Source organism: Ursus arctos, unplaced genomic scaffold (genome assembly GCF_023065955.2).
Source record: "Ursus arctos isolate Adak ecotype North America unplaced genomic scaffold, UrsArc2.0 scaffold_29, whole genome shotgun sequence".
NCBI classification, from domain to species: Eukaryota; Metazoa; Chordata; class Mammalia; order Carnivora; family Ursidae; genus Ursus; species Ursus arctos.
In genome coordinates, this window is record NW_026622974.1 from 23,012,319 (window position 1) to 23,024,946 (window position 12,628).

The window sequence follows — 12,628 nt, forward strand, 5'->3', positions numbered from 1 at the left end:
GAGCATACATATTTCAGCTTCCTCTTCCAGCAGATAATACCACGGTAAACCGAGTTTGACAATTTGAGCTTGACACAGCATGAAGGGCAGATTTTAAACTGAGCCTGCGGTCCTGTGATGTATAGTTCTCCTTGCCACCCCCCACCCCCCAGTAAATTACCTTCTTTCAAGATAAATGTGAATATAAGAACAAGTCGTAATACTCCTTGTTAATTTAATTCTCCTTCAATGTGTCCTTGAAACTTCTAACAAAGCAGTACAATGTTTTAGAAGGGATTAATGCATAAAATATCAAAATACTGCAACACTCCAATAGGTTTTCAAAATTAGACAAGCATTGATTTTTAAAACATTTTCCAATTCATGTTTTTATTAACATTTCCTTTGTGTATAGAAGTAATTTTATATAAGGCGCAGATGTCTCTAGCCTTTAAAATTCTAATACAGGGTGTGGAGTTTATTATGTAGTTTACACCATTCTTTGTAGACAATAACTGCTCAATCATTAGACTTCTCATGAATTTTAGTAGAATTTTCAAAGTAGAAGTGTATGGTAATAACTTTGACCTTATCTTTTTAGATAGATTTTATTAAGTAAAGAGTCATACTTGTCAAGTATATTTGGGCCATAGAAGAAATAATTTAATATTTAAAGAAAATAGCAATCTTTAAAATTGAAATTATATTATCTACAAAAGATCTGTGTATGACAGTCTCTGCAAGTTGCTTTTATTGTATCATTCCCTCAAAGCAGTGGTTCTTAACTAGGGGCATTTTGCCTCTCACAGAACATTTAGCAATGTCTGGAGAAATACTTAGTTGTCACAGCTAGGAGGTTGGCTACTACTGGTGTCTGTGGGTAGATGCCAGGGATGCTGCTGAACATCTTACATTGCACAGAAGAATCCCATCCTCACAACAAAGAGTTATGCAGTCTGAAATGTCAGAGTGTCAAGGTTGTGAACCCCTGCTCCAAAGCATATGCAAAGATCCACATAACACAAACATTTGACAAATAATTGCAATAAATTATGCAGAGATAAATATTTAAGAAACTCAAACTCCTAGGATGGGCAATCTGCTATGACTGGTTTGCACATCACACTTGCACATACACACTTTACATGCATACATTATACACATATATGCATATGTATTTATGTGTGTGTATATATATACATAGTCAAACACATATGCCAGCTGATGCCCAAATTATGTTTGACTCTGAATAATGCTTTGGAACAATTGCTCTTTTCCTCTGTTACTAAACTACCATATAGTTTAGATCTTTACGTATCAAGTGATCAAAACCACAGTTTTGAGTTTATGTAGACTTTTTCCTTCTAGTTATCCTGGCAACTATAGAAACAGAGCTCATATTTAGAAAACCATTTCTTTGTGTGCCTATCAGAGCTCTGATTTGTTAGTCTTCAGCCTCTATGACAGATTCATCTTCTAAATGAGACGTTTTTCATCTTCAAATGAAATGTTATCTTCAGTCATTTACTGAAGTATAATTGTTGCTCTTGATAACTCAATATATGTTTAATCCGATTATCTACCGTGCGATTAAGACTGAGTGGTCATAATTTTGGAAAGTGCAGAGAATTATAGTACCCATCTTCCTCTGCACTCCAACTCCTGCCTCTACATGGAAAAGACCCAAAACTCTGTAGCTCAGCATCTGGAGGAAGGTGATATTATACTCTGAACACTAACTAGTCTGCCAGTCAAACAAAATTTCCCAATTTTCAGTTTCTATCTTGGAGACCCTTTGAAAATTCCTCACTGGTAGGTAGCACCTATAGACACCTGGATATAAATTTAAGGTGATTCTTCTCCCATTTATGTAATGTAATGTAGGTTACCACTTTTTTCCCCAAAACTCTAACTGCTGAAGAACTCGTGCAACATGAAAAGTAAAAAAAAAAAAAAAAAAAAAAAAAAAGTGGCAATTTATAGAGTATGGCAGTTAGAGAAACTGATGGTTAATGTTGCAGAATATGTGTGTTTTGTTAATTACGTCTAAATGGTGAACCATATCCACTATGTAATTTATCAAGGTAATCTATTTAAACAACTGTGAAGCCTATCTCCACACAGCATCAAGTTATATTATTTCACTATCACTTGTGGTAAACTTACCTTCACATGCTTGTTTTGTTCTTAGCTCCTTGTCATTAGTTTGAGAACACGTTTCTATTTATTTCCCTGATGTTTAGGCTGAGGCTCACTATTACAGTAACCTAAGACACTAGATTTTATTCTACATAAATATTTTAAGATTTTGAATTATCTCTGAAACAATAAAATCTTTACCTTGTAAAATAATCAAATGAGTATAAATGCAGAGATGGAAAGGTTATTATAACTTTATAGAAACCAACGAGTGTCACATTAACATTGTGGGAGAACAATCGTGAAATGGACAAACGAGGGCACCAAAATTCTGTGGCAATACTCAATTATAATGTGGTTAACTTTACATCTATATAATATTTTCTTTAGACTGTCATTAATGGAAAGAAAAACTTAAAAAAATTATAAAGAATTCTTAAAATTCATGTACTTTGACACAGGCAACATTTAGAAAAGCACTAAATTGGAGGCAGTTTTCAGAAGGCTATTGGCAGAAGGATTGTAATTGATAGAAGTGATCTCAAAACTGGGTATTTCAGGCAAATGTACATAGGATTGATGGTATAGAGGTGAAGAAACTCTTTTTATTTGTGGAAGGGGCTACTAGGATGTTAAGTTCAGACAGAGATTGACAAGAATTGGTGATGCTTTGAAAACTAAGGTTTTGCCATAGACACAATAAACAATGTCTTAATGTTGAAAGATTATTTTTTAATCACGAAGTGAATTTTAAAAGATGAGTTTTAAGAAAGTCATACAGTAGTTCTTTTGGGTTTCTGGAACTGATTCCAATGTGTGCATATAGGAAGATTCCCCTTGTCAATAAGCAATTCTTGGACATCAGTTGGGTGTCTGGGAAATCAACTTAACTTTGAAACTATCTACCTAGACATAGCATCAGATAAAGAGCTCAGTACTCTAAGACTACCTTCCATTTCAAATGCCAATTGCAAGTGTAGGTTATTATCTATGCTTCTAACAGACTGGTTATAAATTAGGGATTCCCACAAACCTCTCCTTGGGTTTAATTTGCTAGAACATTTCACAGAACTCAGGAAGCCCATTTACTCACTAGGTTACTGATTTTTTTCATTATGTTTATGGAACTTTTATAAAAATTGAGCCTGTACCTAGCATTATAACAAAAAAATCTCAACAATTTCAAAACTCAGGAAGTTTACAAGCTGTATGCCTACAAACAATAAAATTAAAAAAAAAAACATGAAAATAAATTTAGTAACTATTAGGGAATTCTGAAATAAATTGCTAAATATCTTACCCATCAAAGGTAAAATCTAAATTAACTATTTAGAAAGCAATAAAAAGAACATTCTAAGCAAGAAATCAATGCAACACAGATAAAGATATTTTAAAATACTTAATTGCCTTAAATACTGAAAAATTAAAGATGGAAAGTAAAGGATCTATTATTATAAAAATGAAACAACAGAAAAACCAATCAGATATTGAATAGAAAAAATAAAATTACAAGGTGAAAGTCTAGAGATTTATTAATATGGAAATAATAAATTGAAAATCTAGTTCTTTTAAAATATCAGAATAGGTAAATTCCTTAGGATTAAGATTTTTTAAAGTGGAAGAGAGTAACTATATAAGATTGGGACTAAAGAAGAAAACTCAATGGAAGATATAAAATAGTAAAAAAAAAATCCCAAGGGTAAATTAAATACAAATCTATGGCACCAAATCTTAAAATACCTTTTAATATAAATATATAGCTAAATATTAATTACAAAAGCTGAACCAATAAAAAAAATATGGAATAGCCAAGCTCTATAAAGACTGTAATGTGATAAATATTTAAACATACTTTTTGGCAAGATGCTTTGCAATTCAACTTAAATTAATCCAGATGAAAGAAAATGAACACCTCCCAATTTAGTTTATGAATTTAGCATAACCTGTCTCTGATAAAGATAATATAAACAGAAAAGCCATAGAAACGTTTTATTAATGAATATGGAATAAACGTTTAAAAGTTTTAAAAAACCAAATCCAACTGAGTATCAAAAGACAATTAGAGAATATTCCAGAACTGTAATGTCCTTCATTATAATCTAATCAACCAATTAAAGCAGTAAACAATATAATTATGTCAACATCAGTTTTAAAAATTTTTAAGTGAAACAAATTAATAGAGATAACAGTTAACAAAGTACAAGAACAGATATATTAAATGCCAAAATAGTGAAGTCATTACCATTAAAAATCATGAAAAGGAATGTATTGTTTTTTATTACCATTTTGACTTAACACACTTTGGCAAATCGAAGAAGGAAAAGAAAAATATATGTATAAATATTGGGAAAAAGGAACAGATATATTTTTGCTGATGATATAGATTATTCCTGAAAAGAATCCACTCTTAAGAAAGGAAAATTAATTAGAAGTAAGAGAATTGTTAAAATGGCTAAATATAAATATATATATATTTAAAACCCACCAACTCCTTTTTCAGTAATAGTTAACAATGGAGTTGGAAAGATTATATCATACGCAGTGTGATACTATCTAGGAAATTAAGATAAATTTAATAAGAAAAGTAAAGGACTTAAATGATGTCCATAAATATTATTGAATAATATGAAGTTAGAGCTGAACAAATTAAAAACATGGCTTATTCTTGGATTGTAACACTCTAAAAATTAACATATATATTTAATAAATTTTTAATGGATTTTCCAGAGTGAGGAAGATAAAATAATGTAAAAGTTCATATGGATGCATAAATGAATAACAATAGCCAATAAAATTTGGAACAATAACAAAAAAATTGAAGGAAGATTAACCAACCAGATAATAAAACACATTATAAAGTTTCTAATTAAATAAAACATTGACTTAGAAGTAAAAATATATCAATGAAGATTGAAGTCTATGTTTTAGTATATATGAAAATGTGGTATATAGCAACAAAGTCATTTCCTTTCATTTGGAGAAGGATAGTTAATTTTAAAAATAATGCTGGTAAAAATAACTAGTCATCTAGGAAGAGAATAAAGCCAGGGACCCTACTTTCACTGTGCATAAAAATACATTTCAAGTAGATTAAATGTTTAAATGTACTTGATTGTCTTGTTACCTTAATATATGTTCAATCTGATTGATAATCTGATAAAAAGTAAATTTTTAAAAACTAGATTATGGTTTTGGAGACCGCATGTATAAATCTCAAGGATCAGATGTATCAGTTTGTTGTTGTTTTCTTAAATATTTTTATTTATTTGACAGAGACAGCTAGAGAGGGAACACAAGCAAGGGGAGTGTGAGAGGGAGAAGCAGGATTCCCATCAAGCAGGGAGCCCAATGTGGGGCTCGATCCCAGGACCCTGGGATCATGACCTGAGCGGAAGGCAGACGCTTAATGGCTGAGCCACCCAGGCGCCCCCAGATGTATCAGTTTTGGTAAAGGGAAATCAAAGACACTTACGGAGAAGAAGGACATAGCTGTAAATGAAATGAAAACTGCTTGGTAAAACTTATCAGAAAGCAAAAAGAAAAAGTAAATATGTTACATATATGACAAAATTATAAAGTTTATAATACAGAATTTCTTAAAAAATGGTGTAAAATATTTTTTAATTGAGAAAAGAATATGAAAAGGCAATTTAAAGGAAGAAAGTGACAACAATGAGTAAAACTATGCTCAATCATGTTTAGAGTTAGGAAAAGGCAATTAAAGTAACTATGAAATATCACTTCTTACCCATCACATTGGCAAAAATCAAAGATTGCTGATTCCCAGTGTTATTAGGGATGTGGTAAAAGAAGGCACCCATATATTGTTATCCCCAAGTGTAATCTATTTTTTTCACCTCTTGGAAAGCCCTAAAGTATTCTTTTTAAATTAAAATGTATAAAAATTTTATTCCTCATTTATAAGTTTGTAAATATATATACCATTAAATAAAAGCATCAATATGTGAAAAGTATAGTAAAACTATTTACTAGTTTTGTAATCATCTAAATGATTACGAATTAAAGAGTGAAAACTAAATAATTTATTGTTTTGATGCTATTATATGCTGTTTATTTTGTATTATATGGCAAAAAGCATATACCATGAAATATACCCTATTATAAGTTTTAAAGGACAGTATTGTTAACTATATGTGTATGGTTATACAACAGATCTCTAAAACTTGTTCCTCTTGTGTGACTCAAACGCAATTCCCATTGCACAGCAACTCCTTACTTCCACCTCCCTACAAGCGCTAGCAACCACCATTCTACTTTCTGCTTCTGTGATTTTTGACTACTTTAAATGTCTCATATAAGTGGAGTCATTCTGTATTTGTCCTTCTGTAACAAGTTTATTTCACTTAGTAAAATGTCTTCAAGATTTATCCATGCTTTTGTATATGACAGGGCTTTCGTCTTTTTTAAAGCCAAGTAATATTCCATTTTATGTATATGTAACATTTTCTTTGTCCATTTATCTTTTGGTAGACATTTACATCATTTCTATCTCTTGGCTGTGAACAAGAACAATGCTTCAATGAATATGGGAGTACAAATATATCTTCAAGATCTATTTTCAGTTCTTTCAGATAAATACCCAGAAGTTTGATTGCTGGATGATATGGTAGTTCTACTTGAAATTTGGTGGAGGAGTCTCTGTACTGTTTTCCATTAGAGGCTATACTATTCACATGCCGCTGACAGTGCTCAACATTCCAATTTCTCCACATCCTCATCAACACTTGTTAGCTCTTGTCTTTAGTAATAGCCATCCCAACAGGTGTGTGTGTGGTTATATTTCATTGTGATTTTGCTTATAACTAGTGATTTTGAACATCATTTCATAGATATGATGTCCATTTGGCAGTTGTATATCTTCTATGGAGAAATGTCTATTCAAGTCCTTTCCTCATTTTAAAATGTGGTTATTTGTTGATGTTGTTATTTGTTATTGAGTTGTTGGAGTTCCTTATGTATTTTCTGTATTACCCCCATATTAGTTACATGATTTGAAAACATTCTTTTCCATTCTGCAGGTTGCCTTTTCTATTGATTCCCTTGTTCCAGAAAGCTCTTTTATTTGATATAGTCCCATTTTCGTATTTTTGTTATTGTTGCTTGTGTGTTTGGTATCATATCCAAAAAAAATCATTGCCAAAATTAATGTCATGAAGGCTTTCCTTTATTTTTTTTTCTCTAGGACTTTCATAGTTTCAGGTCTTATGATTAGGTTTTTTATGTATTTTGTGTTGATTTTTTGTGTAGTGTAAGATAAGGATCCATTGTAATTCTTTCGCATTTGAATATCTAATTTTACCAACACACTTGTTGAAGAGACATTTTTTTTTTTTTTTGCTATTGTATGGTTTTGACATCCCTGTCAAAGATAATTTGACTATATATGGGTGGATTTATTTCTTAGATTTCTATTCTATTCTATTGGCCCATGTGTCTGTCTTTATGTCAGTACCATACTGTTTTGATTACTGTACTTTTAAAAAGATTTTATTTATTTAATTTGCCACAGAAAGGGGGGGGAGAAAGAGAGAGAGCACAAGCAGGGGGAGCAGCAGGTAGAGGGAGAAGCAGGCTTTCTGCTGAGCAAGGAGCCCGATGCAGTAATTGATCCCAGGACCCTGGGTTCGTGATCTGACCCAAAGGTAGATGCTTAAATGACTGAGCCACCCAGGCATCCTTTGATTACTGTATTTTTTTTTTAAGATTTTTTAATTTATTTATTCGACAGAGACAGCCAGCAAGAGAGGGAACACAAGCAGGGGGAGTGGGAGAGGAAGAAGCAGGCTCATAGCGGAGGAGCCTGATGTGGGGCTCGATCCCACAACGCCGGGATCACTCCCTGAGCCGAAGGCAGACACTTAACCGCTGTGCCACCCAGGCGCCCCTGATTACTGTATTTTTATAATATCTTTTCAAGTCAAGAATGTGAGGTTTCTAGCTTTGTTCTTTCTCAAGATTGTTTTGGCATTTTGGGATCCTTATTAATTAGACCATATAAATATTAGAATTTTTTTTCTATTTCTGCAAAAAAAAAAAAAAAATCCCCACATTGAATCAAATGTGAAGATTGCTTTGGACAGTATAGACATTTTAACAATACAAAGTCTTCCAATCCATGAACATAGTATGTCTTTCCACTTATTTGTGTCATCGTTAATTATTTTCTGCAGGGTTTTGTAGTTTTCAGGGTATAAGTCTTCCATCACCTTGGTTAAGTTTATTCCCAACTATGTTATTCTTTTTGATGCTATTGTAAATGGAATTGTTTTGTTATCATTTGCATGGAATATCCCTTTACTCCCTTTTACTTTCAGCCTATCTAAAGTGAGTTCTTGTAGACAGTATATAGTTGAATCTTGTTTATTTATTCATTCATTCATTCTGTGTCTTTTGATTGAAGAGCTTAATCCATTTATCTTTAAGGTAATTACTAATAGGTAAAGACTTAGTATTGCCATTTTGTTCACTTTTTTCCAGTTTGCAGTTTTTTGTCCTTTTTTTTGCTGCTTTTTTTGGTGTGTGTTTTATTGATTTTTTTTTTTTTTCCGTAGTAACATGCTTTAGTTCCTTTCTCAGTTTGTTTTGTTTATCTTCTATAGTTATTTAACAGGAGGCAAGAAGCTGGCTTGGCACTCATGTAGGTCTGACTGGGTCCTTGAAGTATTTGGTTGCTCACTTTACTCTTCCTTCACAGCAAAGGTATCTCTCTCCATCCTGGGCTGCCCGGGCTTGGGGTACATGTGCAAGAAGGGAATGTGGAACTGTTTTTCCTATACTCTTGTATGTGTCTTTTATATTTCTGTGCTTCATTCTGCCACTGTAATCCTTTACCTAGAATAAAGCTCTTGTGAAGATATTTTTGTGCATGGATAGTTCTTCAAATTGATGTTTCTGCAAGGGGACAAGCACTAAACTATCCTATTCTGCCATCTTTCTGATGACACTTGCCTCTCTTTCTTGCATTAGGAAAGTACATATGATATAATATAAATACAATAAACACACAGGCCATTATTAACCAATCAAACATAATTGGTTCAATTTTCATTCTGTGTATTAATGCTCCTAATCACAACTATATGTTATAGAACAGGGAAAAAAATCCTACAGTATTTTGTCTGATCAGTTAGTTTTGTTCCTTCTGTGTAAATGCTGGGATGGGGAATTTTTCTTTTTCCAGGTTACAATGAATATATTAGAAATGAATTATTGATTTGGAAAGTGATAAGATAGCTGAAAAATATTAACCAGTTTTTAGAAAATCGCATTAAAAATAATTTGGACTAATTTATCAGTTTAACATGGCATCTGTCCAGCAGTCACTGATGCAAATGCTCCAACTTTATATAAAATATCTTTATATAGAGTGAAAAAGATATAAACTCACAATTATTAAAGTTGAGATAATAATCTAGAATTTTTATAACATCGATGGAATATTTGTTAACTACAGTTATTTGGATTGAGAAAAATAATGAATGGCCTATCCATACATAACCATTATTAATTTATTGTCTCTCAAAATTTACTTTTCAGAATCTAGTGTATAGTAATGTACTGAACTCTAATCATTTTTCTTTTACAGTGAGCATAATATTAAGCTTTATCCTCAAAGTATACTGGAAGGATACAGTAGAATAAAGGGTGTTTCTGTTTTTCTTTATGGTGTGTTGTGCCTGCCTTCCTTCCTTCCTTCCTTCCTTCCTTCCTTCCTTCCTTCTCATGCTGCAGAGAGGCGCAGGTATGTAGAGACATCTAGTGGTGACCTGTTGCAGCTGCATGCCCAAAGCACACAGTCTCTGAACAACCTTAGACCCACAAACCCGGATTCAGTGACCATCTTCTCACCAACACCCCCCCTCTGCCCCCAAAGCAGACACTGCCAACTCCAGTCTTCCTAGGTGCAACAGGGCCCAGTTTATTCTAGATAAATGCCTACTACCCTTGTCTTGCTTGTTCTCTAGAGGGTTATTTCCTGTTTGACTGCCTATAGTAGACCAGCTCAGGCTCATGGAACCCAGCAAGCAGCTCTGCCATCCAGTGGCTCCAAACACACCTTCTCCAATGAGGTCCACAGCCCAGCTTTGGTAAGAGAAGACTTTCCTTTTTATTTTATTTTTTCTCCCTCAGGTATGCTCCCTCATCCCTAGTGTGGCTTTATAGTTCTCTTTATATCTTAATAGCTAATATCCTCTCATAACTTAATCATTCTTTATACTCCTTTTGAACTATTTTGTAGTTTGTTTCTGATTAGATTCAGACTTTCTTAAAAGAAGAGGCTTACCCATTTAAAGGCAGATAAAAATGCAGTTCTTTTCACCAAATAGCCTCGGGTTCCACACCAGGTTAGAATTTGAAATTAGGCCACATCCCCTACCTTCTTGATACCAGTTTTGATGGAGAGTTTATGTGAAAGCAGAATATTGTTTCTTCACTCCGCCACTAAATTTTATAGTTTCATTTAAAGTTCCAGAAGAGTGGGACAGAAAATGAGGCTAGGTAAGTATTAAAATGTCACGGTGACTTCTGAAACTTAATCTATGAAGTAAACTACCGTAAAATAAGCAGAAAACAAAGACAACATATAGTGCAAGAAGGACATTTGTCCCAAGGATACATAAAGCCAAACTGAGGGGAAAAAAAATTTGGCTCAGGAATTATTGAAGAAGCTCTGATACTTCTCCTAAGTCCCTTTGTCTAGAAAATGGAGTAGGAAAAGTATGTATTTGGAAGGGGCCATACATTGCATTTCTGATTTTTGACTTCACTATCTCTGGTGAAGGAAGAAGCTTACTCAGTTAAAAGATACAGGAAAATCTGGATTCGATTCATGAGTCTTTGAAAAGATATGTCATAAATGATCTAACACATGGAATCCTGTGGTATAAGAGGGCTTAAGGTGCTACCTTTCAGTATGTCCACTCATTTAGACAAAACCATGATCTTCAGAGATAAAAGAAACATAGATCCTCTGTTTCACCTGTGGTGCCATGCTCTTGGGATGGACATCCTGTCCTCATCATCTTCCCACTTTGAGCTTCCTGCTTTGACAGGTAATTTTTCTTAGAATTCTGTATTTCACCCTGTGTATACACTCTATCTGGGCCCCCAACTTACATTTACTAGCTTTACATAAAACCATTTCCTCTCCCATATTTCTAGGCTCTCTAGATTTGTGAATTTATAGTACACATGTTTTCACTAGCACTATAAGAATTCATTCTCATAAATAGTATTTTCAATACACTCTTAAGCTGGAATTGACATCCTCAGACATTCTAGACGGAAGATGCAAATGAGTGTACAAATCCTCTAAAACTTGAGAATTTCCTCGCCTCTCATTTCTATTATACTGGAAAACTAACTTTAACATATTAAATCCTTTCTGAGTATCTATTAAACTGTTGAGGAAGAAAAAAACAGTGCCACCTGTCCAACCGGGACTCCTCTCAAGAGTTGGCAAACTATTCAGCCCATTACCTATTTTTGCATACAAAGTTTATTGGAAGGCAGTCATGTGCATTCACACGCATTTGCATGTTGTCTGTTTGTTCACATATTGAAGTCACTAAATTTTCGATCTGGAGAGGACCATAAGGATTATCCAGGTTTACTCCATCATTTTATTGAAGAAGAAACTGAGGTTTAGGGGGGTTATGTGACTTGTCCAGAATTGCACATGTAGCCAATTAAAGAACAAAAGCCAGAAACAACCCACCACTCTGATCACTTTATTACATCTGCTCCTTTTATTTTCTAGCACACACAGAGGTAGGCAATAGCATCGTTACCTTGCGCCACTGGCTTGATAGTGACATGTGTCACTCCAACTGAAGTAGAGAAAATCCTCCATCTGTCTCTTTCCCATAATTGTGACCAGGATGGCCATATGTTCAACATAGTGCACTAGGAGTTTCCAGTATCCTGGGTACCCAAATGTCTCCATCCAGGAGGATTCCATCTGGCTGCTTTGGGGCACATATTATGAATTTGAAATAAACGTACTCTGATTCAAGCCACTAAGATTTGGAGAGTTTTCCTACATCAAATCTTATCTATTATGACCAATACATTGCCTCTCAGACTATGAATTCCAGATTGGTAAATGTCTTCAAATATAAAATTAATGCCAAATTTTTAAATTAAAATGTCTTGCAATAATAGAAGTCACTACAATACATTATTCCGTGGAAGGCCTACCCTCTTCAACATTATTATATATTTTTTAATATAGATCATATTATTGTAGCCTTATATAGATATCTTCTGATGCCATGTCTATCCAGGTTGGAGAGAATTTACGTAGGACAGAGTGAAATTGCCTTATAAATAAAACACTCTAGAAAGCTGGAAATAACAGGATTGTTTATAATTTAAGTCATCTTCTTTATATGCAACATCTTGTGAAAAAGTTCAAATCCATTGAGGCTATTATAAAGTATAATGCTTGTGAACTATTCACACACTCTATAATAAAATCACATCTTAT